Raw genomic sequence first — 11,787 nt, forward strand, 5'->3', positions numbered from 1 at the left:
CATTGGGCTATCTGCTCAGTGGAGAGCAGGCTTCTCCCTCTCCCTCTGCCTGCCACTCCCCCTGCTTGTGCTCTCTCTCTCTGACAAATAAAATCTAAAAAAAAAAAAAGACTTTTTCCTTGACCATTTGGGCCAAATCTCAACATTTTCAGATCAGTTTGTTTTAGAATTCTGTTCTGTTCTACCGATCTATTATTCATCACACTAGTACCATATTCTTTCAATTATTGTAGCTTTATAAAATATTTTATATCTTGGGGCACCTGGGTGGCTCAGTCGGTTAAGCATCTGCCTTTGGGTCGGGTCATATCAAGCCCTGCATCATGCTCCTTGCTCAGCAGGCAGCCTGTTTCTCCCTCTCCCTCTGCCTGCCGCTCTCCCTGCTTGTGCTCTCTCACTCTCTCTGTCAAATAAATAAATAAAATCTTTTAAAAAATATTTTCTATTTATAATATTGAGTAGGACCAGTATCCCTTTTTTTTTTTAAAGATTTTATTTATTTATTCATGAGAGACAGATGCAGGGCTCATAATATTATTCCTCCTCCCTGTGGGACTCGATCCCAGGACCCCAGGGTCACAACCTCAGTTGAAGGTAAATGCTTAGCCAACTGAGCCACCCAGAACAAGTATCCCTTAACTACTCTCCCTTTCCCCCGACTCCTGGATTTTTTGGCTATTTTTATCTACTCCATATGAACTTCATTTTTTTAAAAATATTTTATTTATTTATTTGAGAGAGAGAGCATGAGGATGGGAGGGGCAGAGGAAGAAGGAGAAGCAGGCTCCCCGCTGAGCAGGGAGCCAGACGCAAGGCTCATTCCCAGGAACGGGAGATTATGACCTGAGCTGAAAGCAGACGCTTAACCAACTGAGCCACTCAGGTGCCCCTCCATATGAACTTTAAAATAACCTTGTCCTGTTCCCTCCAAAATATCCTGTAAGTGATACTTTTATCAGGATTTCTCTAAAAAATTGCTTAAATTAGTGATAACTTATTGTCAGCCAGCAATGAATCCAACCAGTGATATTATCTCATTTTTACTCCAACCTTTCTTTTTTTTTTTTTTAAAGATTTTATTTATTTGACAGAGAGAGAGAGACAGCGAGAGAGGGAACACAAGCAGGGGGAGTGGAAGAGGGAGAAGCAGGCTTCCCGCGGAACAGGGAGCCCGATGCGGGGCTCGATTCCAGGACCCTGGGATCATGACCTGAGCCGAAGGCAGATGTTTAACAACTGAACCACCCAGGCGCCCCACTCCAACCTTTCTTTTTAAGTTTATTTATTTATTTTTAAGTAATCTCTACCCCCAATGTGGGGCTCAAATTCACTGTTCTGAAATCAAGAGTCTCATGCTCTTCCAAGTGAGCCAGCCAGGGGTCCCATTACTCCAAGCCTTTTTTTAAGATTTTATTTATTTATTTGACAGAGAGAGAGAACAGCATGGGAAGCAGCAGGCCGTGGGAGAGGGAGAAGCTGACTCCGCGCTGAGCAGAGAGCCCGGCACGGGGCTCGTTCCCAGGACCCCAGGATCATGACCTGAGCCAAAGGCAGATAACTTAACCAACTGAGCCACCCAGGCGCCCCTACTCCAAGCTTTTTAACAGGAAATGGGACCTAATGATTGTATTTAAGTTACCATTGTGATGTAGTATGCTATGCAAGTGAAACGGAGTGCTATAAGAACAATGGGACACCTTTCTAGTGAGCAATGATCCTGAGGAGGTGGCCTTGAGCTAAACCTGAAAAATGAGGAAGAGTTGGCCAGACTAGACAGAGGGGAAGTTACTGTGACCTTAGTAAGAGCAGTTGCTAAATTATAAGTCTCACCCTATAACATGTAAACATTTTTGTTTGTTTTAGGTTTCTGTTTTTGTTTTTAGTTATCTCTACACCCAATGTGAGGCGCAAACTCAAAACCCGGAGACCGATAGTCACACTCTCTACCGACCGAGCCAGCCAGCCAGGTACGCCTAACCTGTAAACATTTTTAAATGCACTCAAGTATTCCACTACGTATATTTAATATACATTTTAAAAACATTTTTATGTTTTTCCTTTTGGAATTATTTTGCCATAAGTAATTCTTTTAATTTATAATAAACTAACATTTTTCTTTAGTATTTATGCATATGTGGGAATTCTTTTTTTTTAATTGAAATATAATTAACATACAGTGTTATATTAGTTTCAGGTGTACATCATATAGATTCAACAATTCTATACATTACACAATGCACACCCACAATAAGTGTATACACCATCTGTCACTCTATAACCTTATGACAATATTATTGACTATATTCCCTATGCTGTATTTTTCATCTTCATGATTAATTTATTTTAAAACTGGGAGTCTGTACCTTTTTTTTTTAATATTTTATTTATTTATTTGGCAGAGAGAGAACACAAGCAGGGGGAGTGGGAGAGGGAGAAGTAGGCTCCCCACTGAGCAGGGAGCCCGATGCGGGGCTCGATCCCAGGACCCTGGGATCATGACCTGAGCCAAAGGCAGACGCTTAACCATCTGAGCCACCCAGGCGCCCCTGTACCTCTTATTTTTTTAAGTTTATTTATTTTTTAGTAATCTCTACACCCAATTTGTGATTTAAACTCAAGACCCCGAGATCAAGAGGTGCACACTACACTGAATGAGCCAGCCAGGCATGCTGTCGTCTTTGCCACTTAATCCCCTTTATCTATTTCGCCCATCTCCTCACCCACCTTTCTTTTTTTTTTTTTCCCACCTTTCTTTTTTACGATTTATTTACTAATCCGACGGACGCCTGGGTGGCTCAGTCCATTAAGCCTCTACCTTTGGCTCAGGTCATGATCCCGGGGTCCTGGAATCGAGTCCCGCATCGGCCTCCTTGCTCAGTGGGGAGCCTGCTTCTCCCTCTCCCTCCCACTCCTACTGCTTGTGCTCTTTCTCTCTCTCTGACAAATAAATAAATAAAATCTTTTAAAAAAAAAGATTTTGGGGTGCCTGGGTGGTTCAGTCGGTTAGGCGACTGCTTTTGGCTCAGGTCCTGATCCCAGGGTCCTGGGATTGAGCCCCATGTTGGGCTACCTGCTCAGCAGGGGACTCTACTTCTCCCCCTTCCCCTGTTCATGCTCTCTCTCTCACTCACTCTCTCTTTCAAATAAATAAATAAAATCTTAAAGAGAGATTTATTTTCCTATCTTAGAGCTCGTGTAAGAGTGGGGGGAGGGGCAGAGGGAGACACTCGTTCAAGCCGACTCCCCACTGAGTGCTTGCTCCCACTACCCAGGAGATCACACCCTGAGCTAAAACCAAGAGGCCGTCACTGAACTGACTGAGGCACCCAGGTGCCCCTGAAATAGAATTTTTATGAATAGCGTACTGGAAAATTAGTGAAGTTTTTATTTTGCTTAGAAGTAATTTAAGTTTTGGGTTTTGCAGTTTTCCTTCCATATTGTATTAAGCTAATACTTTTTAAAACAGGATTTTAGGGCGCCTGGGTGGCTCAGTTGGTTAAGCGACTGCCTTCGGCTCAGGTCATGATCCTGGAGTCCCTGGATCGAGTCCCGCGTCGGGCTCCCTGCTCGGCAGGGAGTCTGCTTCTCCCTCTGACCCTCCCCCCTCTCCTGTGCTTGCTCTCTCTCATTCTCTCTCTCTCAAATAAATAAATAAATCTTTAAAAAAAAAAAAAAAAAAAAAAAAAAAAAAAAAAAAAAAAATAAAACAGGATTTTAGGGCGCCTGGGTGGCTCAGTTGGTTAAGCGACTGCCTCCGGCTCGGGTCGTGATCCCAGAGTCCTGGGATCGAGTCTCACATCGCGCTCCCCCTTCTCTGTGGGGAGCCTGCTTCTCCCTCTGCCTCTGCCTGCCACTCCCCCTGCTTGTGCTCATTCTCTCTCTCTCTGTCAAATAAATAAATAAAATCTTAAAAAAAAAACAAACCCAGGATTTTACATTTCCACAGGTCTTTGGAACGATCATAAATTCTAGGTGCTTAGATGTACGTAAATAATCATTTTTTGAAATGACTGTGACTGAAGATGAAAGAAATGGTGGTGCTAGGAGAGGGATGTGGGGTTGAAGAGCAGTTTCTTATTTGTCCTCGGATGCCAGAGACTAGAATGTATTTAAATACTGCTAGGGAGGATCCAGTATCGAGATTGAAGTTACAGGGAAAGAAGAAATAACTCTCTCCTGAAGAATTGGAAGTCCCTGAGAAGACTAGATTGGACAGAGGCCAGAGTGCACATAGAGGGATTAATCTTTGACTAGAGGAAGGACATTTCCTTCACTGTAATGGGAAGCAGAAGATGGGTGCAGGTGGAGGGAGATTTATAAGCTACAGATGGGAAAAGGAGAGGATTTTTGGTCTGTGGCTTTGACTTCTCTGAGGAAAAAGGCAGTCAATAATTGAGAACAAACGGGGTTCGAAGGTGTACACAGATTGGATGGTTTAGAAAAACAGTGTTGTAGGCCTCAGTGACACTGGTAACTGTGACTGTGTGACTGGGAGAGTGGGGATTCTGCCAGCAGGCCAGGGGACCTTTGCATAATCCAGCCTCAGGAAGCAGAAAGGCTTCTTGGCCATATGCCAGGTGACTCTGCTTTCTTCACCTAGGAACATACAGAATTAATAACCTGTCCCTAGGTAAGCAAGGCCTAGGCTGTTCCATTTTCATGAGATAATTTATATGTGATAACCAAAGAAAGAGAACAAAAACATAACATTTTCCTTGGACTTGATATTATGCACTAGGTCATGACAAGTTTGGTGTGCTCACAGCCTTGTATCATTCTGTTAAAGGATAGAGAAACCCCACCTTTCAAGAGTCCAATAAGAAAGGAAAGTTGCATATCATTATCAGTCCTGAGCATCAAAGACGAAGGCCATTGCAAAATGGAGAGATGGTGACCAAATCATCTCACAGAGGAGCTCCTTTATTCTGAATCACCCAAGATGGGGACAGGGATGGTTGGAAGCAGAAGTTAAAGAGTATGAACTGTGGGACCAGACTGCCTCGGTTCAAATCTGGCTCCTTCTGTTTCTCTCTCTCTCTTTTTTTAAAGATTCTATTTATTTATTTGACAGAGAGACACAGCAAGAGAGGGAACACAAGCAGGGAGAGAGGAGAAGGAGAAGCAGGCTTCCTGCCGAGCGGGGCTGCCTGACGCAGGGCTCGATCCCAGGACCTGAGGATCACGACCTGAGCTGGAGGCAGACACCTAACGACTGAGCCACCCAGGCGCCCCTCGCTCCTTCTCTTAACAGCTGTGGTAATGCTGGGCATGCCAGTTACCTTTTCTGTGCTTATTTCTTGATTGAGGATTACATGACTATTAGACATGCAGTGGTTTAGAGGGAAGCACTTAGAACAGTGTTGGCATAGAGTAAACTTTTATAATCTATTCCATTTCTGCTCCGATACATGAAACAGTTCAAGGAGGGCAATTTCATTACTAGAGGGCTGGGAAACTAGAGTGGATAACATCAGATTATGCTTTAAGCTTATCTGTAGTAGAAAATACAGTCTTAACATGGAGGAATCTCAAAAACATTATGCTAAATGGTATAAGCTAGCTATTTTATTTTCATAACATTCTGAGAAAGGCAAAAAAATTAAGGAAAGAAATCTGACCAGTCATTGCCAGGAGCAACCATCTGGGGAGGCAATTCGACTACAAAGGATACTAGGGAACTTGGGGGCTATTGGAAATACATTGTAATCTGAGCCATCCGATACAGTAGATAGACAGTAGGCACTAACCACATGTGGATACTGAGTACTTGAATTGTGACTAGCGCAAGAAAGGAACTGAACTTCCAGTCGTATTAAAAAAAAAAATTTTTTTTTTTTTTTAGTAAGCTCTATACCCAACACGGGGCTTGAACTCACAACTCTGAGATCAAGAGTGGCATGCTCTATAGACTGAGCCAACTAGGCACCCCAGGTGTATTTAATTTTAATTAACCAAAATTTAAACTTAAAAATTGATCATTGATTCAATTATTAGAAAACTTTTAAGTATGTTTAGAATAACTTTGGTATGCATATCTACTTTTTCAAGTAAATTTGATGAAGCAGATCAACTATTTCATATAAAAATTTAACTTTTTTTTAAAGATTTTATTTATTTATTTTGACAGAGAGAGAGAGAGAGAGAGAGAGATAGCAAGAGAGAGCACAAGCAGGGGGAGTGGGAGAGGGAGAAGCAGGCTCCCCGTGGAGCAGGGAGCCCGATGCGGGGCTCGATCCCAGGACCCTTGGATCATGACCTGAGCTGAAGGCAGACGCTTAACGACTGAGCCCTGAAAATTTAACTTCTGAACTGAGATATACTGTATATATAAAATACTAAATTTCAAAGACTTAATGCAAAAAACTCATCATTACTATTAAAATGATACTATTTTGGGGAGCACCTGGGTAGTTCAGTCAGTTAAATGGCTGACTCTTGATTTCGGCTCAAGTCATGATCTCAGGGTCCTGGATCAAGCCCCAAGTCAGCTCCTTGCTCATCTGGGATTTTGTGTGAGGGTTCCCTCTCCCTCTGCCCCCTGCCCCTCCCCCTGCTCTTGCACGTGCACACTCTCTCTCAAAAAAATAAATAAATCTTAAAAAAAAATAAAATGATACTATTGATACTATAAATGATACTATAAAATAATTTCTTCTGTCTCTTCTTTATGTTTTATTTTATTTTTATTTTATTTTTATTTATTTCAGAGAGAGAGAGAGAATGCACACAAGCAGGGAGAGGGTCAGAGGGAGAGGGAGAAGCAGACTTCCCATTGAGCAGGGAGCCCAATACGGGACTCGATCCCCGGACCCTGGGATCATGACCTGAGCTGAAGACAGATGCTTAACAACTGAGCCACCCAGGTGCCCCTTTTATTTACTTTTCTTATTTACTTTTTTAAATGTGGCTATCCTACACAAATTTTAATTACAAATATAACTCTCAGTTTTCTATTGGACAGGGCTGTTCTATATCTTGACTGCCATGCTGGTTGCATGACTACATAGGTTTGTCAAAACTCAGAGAGCTCGTGTAAAGGGAGAAATCTGCTGTCTGTAAATTAGGCCCCAGTAAACATAACTGTTAAAGGGCGCCTGGCTGTCTGTCAGTAGAGCATGAGACTCGTGATCTTGGGGCCATGAGTTCTAGTCCCACACTGGGGACAGAAATTATGAAAATAAAAAAAATAATAATAAATAAATCTTTAAAAAATGTTTTAAAGAAAATAAAAATCTTGTTTGAAAAATGCTTTTGAACAATGTCTGTCTCTTAAAGTTCTGAACTTCCCATTCACAGTCTTATAAAATAGCCTGGTAACAAATTCGGTGCCTGGCAAGAAGAAAGGATTTTCCTTGATCTTTAGCCAAAAAGTTTTCTTTAAACTGCCAGAAAGTTCTGACTAGAAAGAGAATGTAAAGTGTTGGCCAGAGAATGATTGAAATCAGGAAATAAACCAGAGAAGGAAAGATTGCATAGGAAGAAGGATCAATGGAGGCCCCAGTGAAGTAGAAAAAAGTGCTGTGGAAACGGCTGGCAGGACAAACGGGACAGAGAGGAGGCTGAGAGGTCACGATGGGAGGTATTTGAGCTAAGGATTTTGGAAGTGATGATATATTCCATTCTGTGACTGGAAAAAGGAGGCTCTGGTGAAGAGAAGAGAAGTTACTCAGTTAAGATCAAGGAACTTAGCACTATACGGTAACTAACTAGAATTTATTTGTCTGTTTGTTTGTTTATATCACTTTTAGAGAGAAAGAGAGAGCAGGCGGAAGGGGAAGAGGGAGAGGGAGAGAGAAACACAAGCAGACTCCGTGTGAGCACAGAGCCCATGTGGGGCTTGATCTCGCAACACTGAGATCACAATCTGAGCTGAAACCAAGAGATGGCTGCTTAACTATGCCACCCAGGCGTCCTACCAACTAGAATTTAAATAAACATTTGGAAAATAAATAAATAAATAAACGTTGGTATCTTTGAGGGTATAAAAAAGAGAAAGATGAGACATTGGAGCTGATATAAGATCTATGGGAAGGATCTAGCCACATGAGAAACTGAAGGTAGGACCGAGCAGCAGGTACAAATGGTTTGAGTCAAAAGAGTTTGGCCTGTTCAAGGAATGTAGCTCAGGGTGGCTGGAGCATGGTAAATGAGAGCAGACAGTTGGCAGGGGCTGGATTCCCCAGAGTTTTGCAAACTAAGTAAGGAGTTTGGTTTCATACTAAGTGTAATGGGAAGCCATAGAGGTCTTTTTTTTTTTTTTAAAGATTTTATTTATTTATTTGACACAGAGAGAGAGCACAAGTAGGCAGAGCGGCAGGCAGAGGGAGAGGGAGAAGCAGACTCCCCACTGAGCAGAGAGCCCGATGCGGGGCTCGATCCCAGGACCCTGGGATCATGACCTGAGCCGAAGACAGACACTTAACGACTGAGCCACCCAGGCGCCCCAGCCATAGAGGTCTTTAAAGCAAGGAAAGATCATGATCCGAGATCTGTTTTTATTTTTATTTTTTTTAATTTTTATTTTATTATTTTTTAAAGGTTCATTGATTTATTTGAGAGAGAGAGCGAGAGCTCAAGGTGGGAAGGGGCAGAGAGAGGAGAAACTCAAGCAGACCACACTGAGGGCAGTGCCCAATGTGGGGCTCAAACTCACGACCGTGAGATCAAGACCTGAGTTGGTCTCTCGGGGCGCCTGGTGTGGCTCAATTGGTTGAGCATCTGTCTGGTTCAGGTCATGATCACTGGGTCCTGGGATGGAGCTCCGTATCAGGGCCCTGCTCAGCGGGGAGTCTGCTTTCTCCCTCTCCCTCTGACACTTCCCCCTGCTCGCGCTCTCACTTGCTCTTTGTCTCTCTCAAATGAATAAAAATAAAAAATCTTAAAAAAAAAAAAAGAGTTGGTCTCTCAACCGACTGAGCCACCCAGGCACCCCTGAGATCTGCTTTTAAAAGATTACACAGGGGTGCCTTAGGTCCCTGGATGACCTAAGTTGCTTCTATTTTGCTGGTCCAGCATCACCTAGTGTGTTGCCCATGTTTGTATGGTCAGCCTCACTCACATATCTCCCTTTTAATCAGCCAGGAAAAAGGTGGAAAATGTAGTCTCTAGCTGCCCAGCTAAACCTGAGGAGGAGATCTGGTCAGGAGATGGAGTTGTTCCCAATACTAGAAGGAAGAGTAATACCAGATGCTACCGCAGGGGAGTTGGGTTTCAGATTAGATTAATCAATTGATCAATTAATTTCTAAAGTAAGTTCTACACCCAACATGGGGCTTGAACTCACAACCCTGAGATCAGGAGTCACATGTTCTACCAACTGAAACAGCCAGGCGCCCTCAGATTAGATGAATTTTAAGTAACTTTATTACTTTGTGGTATTTGCTGTAATATCACTAAAAGCCTATTAATTGTTTTTCACTTCAGGTTTTAGTAAATACATTAGGATGTATTTAAAATACTATTAGCATAGGGGCGCCTGGGTGGCTCAGTCGTTAAGCGTCTGCCTTCGGCTCAGGTCATGATCTCAGGGTCCTGGGATCAAGCCCCGCATCGGGCTCTCTGCTCAGTGGGGAGTCTGCTTCTCCTTCTCCCACTCCCCTTGCTTGTGTTCCCTCTACCACTGTGTCTCTCTCTGTCAAATAAATAAAATCTTTAAAAATAAATAAATAAATAAAATAAAATACTATTAGCATAATGAGTTTAGGATTAAGTTTATTAAAATAATGAAAAACCCAAGGGAGGGCATGAGTCAGTCTAGATCCAAGTTGATTTAAAGCTCTGCCACTTACTAGGGGTATGATCTTAGCCACTTTTAAGCTTCAGAATTAACCTGTAAAATGGGGTTGATAAGAGTCCTTACTGAATAGCATCACTGTGGAAGTTAAATAATTTATATAAAATGCAAGGGTTTGGTACATTGTAAGGATTCCATAGGGGCACCTGGCTGGCTCAGCTCAGTCAGTAGAGCGTGCAACTCTAGATCTCAGGGTCATAAGTTCAAGCCCCACATTGGGCAAGGAGCCTACTTAAAAAAAACACAACAGCCCCCCCCCCAAAAAACCCAAAAAAATGTAAGGATTCCATAAATGTAGCCATCTTGATTTTATGTTGAACATAATCCACACAATTGGACATCTCCAAATATTAAATCTTATAGTCCTTTATAGTTAAAAATGTGTGATTTTTATTGGATATTAAAGTTTTAAAATATTATTTTGAATAGGAAAGAAAAATTAGACTACCAGGTGCAAAATAGAAGTATAAAATTTATTTAAAACCACCCACAAAGTTCTGTGTAATCAGGAATGATACAATTTGCAATAGTTTTTTTAAAAACTCATGACAAAGATTTAAAATATAATTTCAATTACAGTATTCATTTAGCCTTATTCAGTTAGAACACTTAAAAAAAAGGAACTTTGTGCTCTAAATAAATGAGACACACAAGGAAAATATAATAGACAATTTCCACAACTCTTTACATGTATGTTTCAATACTAGTACATTTCAATGCATTTTGCTACATAAACATGAAATCATGTACACCTGCTGTGCACCAAAATTTAGCTTAATTAGGTCTTTCAAGTAACATGCAATTCCAACTCACAAGACTTCAAGTACAGCTAGTAAGTGTTCCCTTGTATGCAGAGCACTACATGTTGATCCTGAATTGAAATTATCATAATTAAGATTATCTTTCCCTTCTGCATGGTGAAGTGCTTTTTCTTTAAACTGTTTCTCCCATATATTAAGAACCCAAACCAGATTTTGTGGAGTTTTAAAATCTTTTCCTTACTAACTTATTTCATTATATGGGATATTTAATACAGTAGGACTGCAATAGGTAAAAAATAATCCCCCAAAGCAAAAAATCAAAGGTACAAAATAAATAGTAAATATACCCTAAGGAGAGACAAAGTCACCTAGAGACAGGAATATTAACTTGTGAAATTGGTATTTCTCTATGGAAAATCAGTACTACTCTATTTCCCCATGATGAAGAATCTGTGAATATTTTACTCCCACTATTGAAAAGCACTCAATCTTCTTTGAGCCGAAGTATTGATATGCACGTGAATCTACTTGGTAGGTCACCATATAACACAAGAGAAAATGAAGAAACTAGAAATTAATGCTTTTCTTTCTGTCAAGTAGTTTTATGAGTTTCTCTTCAGGGAACACTTCATGATTTTTAGTAACTCAAAGATGACTATCCACCCATATGTCACAATGCAAAAGCTCCCCCCACCCCCGTTTTTTTACTATAAAACCATTTCTGGAAAAATATTTCTCTTAAAGCACCTATCACAATGTTATCTGTTATAGAAGTTTAAAAAAAATGACCATACCTATTAATAAAAAATATTTAGTCTTTGTTTTGTTTTGTTTTCTAAGAACTATTTTTGTAAAGTCCTACGTTGTCAGCCATTTTATAATATCACAAACGCATTAGTGAGGATAGGCAGTTACTGAACCAAATCACCAAAAGTGGAATTTATTTGACTATTTAGGGAAGTTTGGGTTTTTCTTTAGCAACCCATAATGTACCGATGGAATTGCCAAAATATCCCACCTCTTTATATTTATAAAGAGCTTTTACCAAAACTTTACAAATACATCTCATTCTTTTTCTTAACTCTCTGGGCAAAGGTATGTTTAAACAAAGTGGAACAAAAACCAAAACAAAACAAATTTAAATAAGTGGGAGACAGTACTATCTCTTAGAGATGCCAGCAATTTTACGTTTTTACCATGAATACCTGGGAACTAAAATAGTCAGTTCACCCA

General features: G+C 40.9%; 1 long non-coding RNA gene across 1 annotated transcript in view; it reads left to right on the top strand.

Moving 5' to 3' along the window:
* Nucleotides 1–11,787, top strand: part of LOC118549445 (uncharacterized) — a 29,389-nt gene that overhangs the window by 12,611 nt on the left and 4,991 nt on the right. The window contains exons 2-3 of the long non-coding RNA XR_013449750.1: nucleotides 5,072–5,256; nucleotides 6,708–6,863. This is a non-coding gene — a long non-coding RNA (uncharacterized LOC118549445). The remainder of the gene's footprint in view (nucleotides 1–5,071; nucleotides 5,257–6,707; nucleotides 6,864–11,787) is intronic.

This window comes from Halichoerus grypus, chromosome 7, assembly GCF_964656455.1.
Source record: "Halichoerus grypus chromosome 7, mHalGry1.hap1.1, whole genome shotgun sequence".
NCBI classification, from domain to species: Eukaryota; Metazoa; Chordata; class Mammalia; order Carnivora; family Phocidae; genus Halichoerus; species Halichoerus grypus.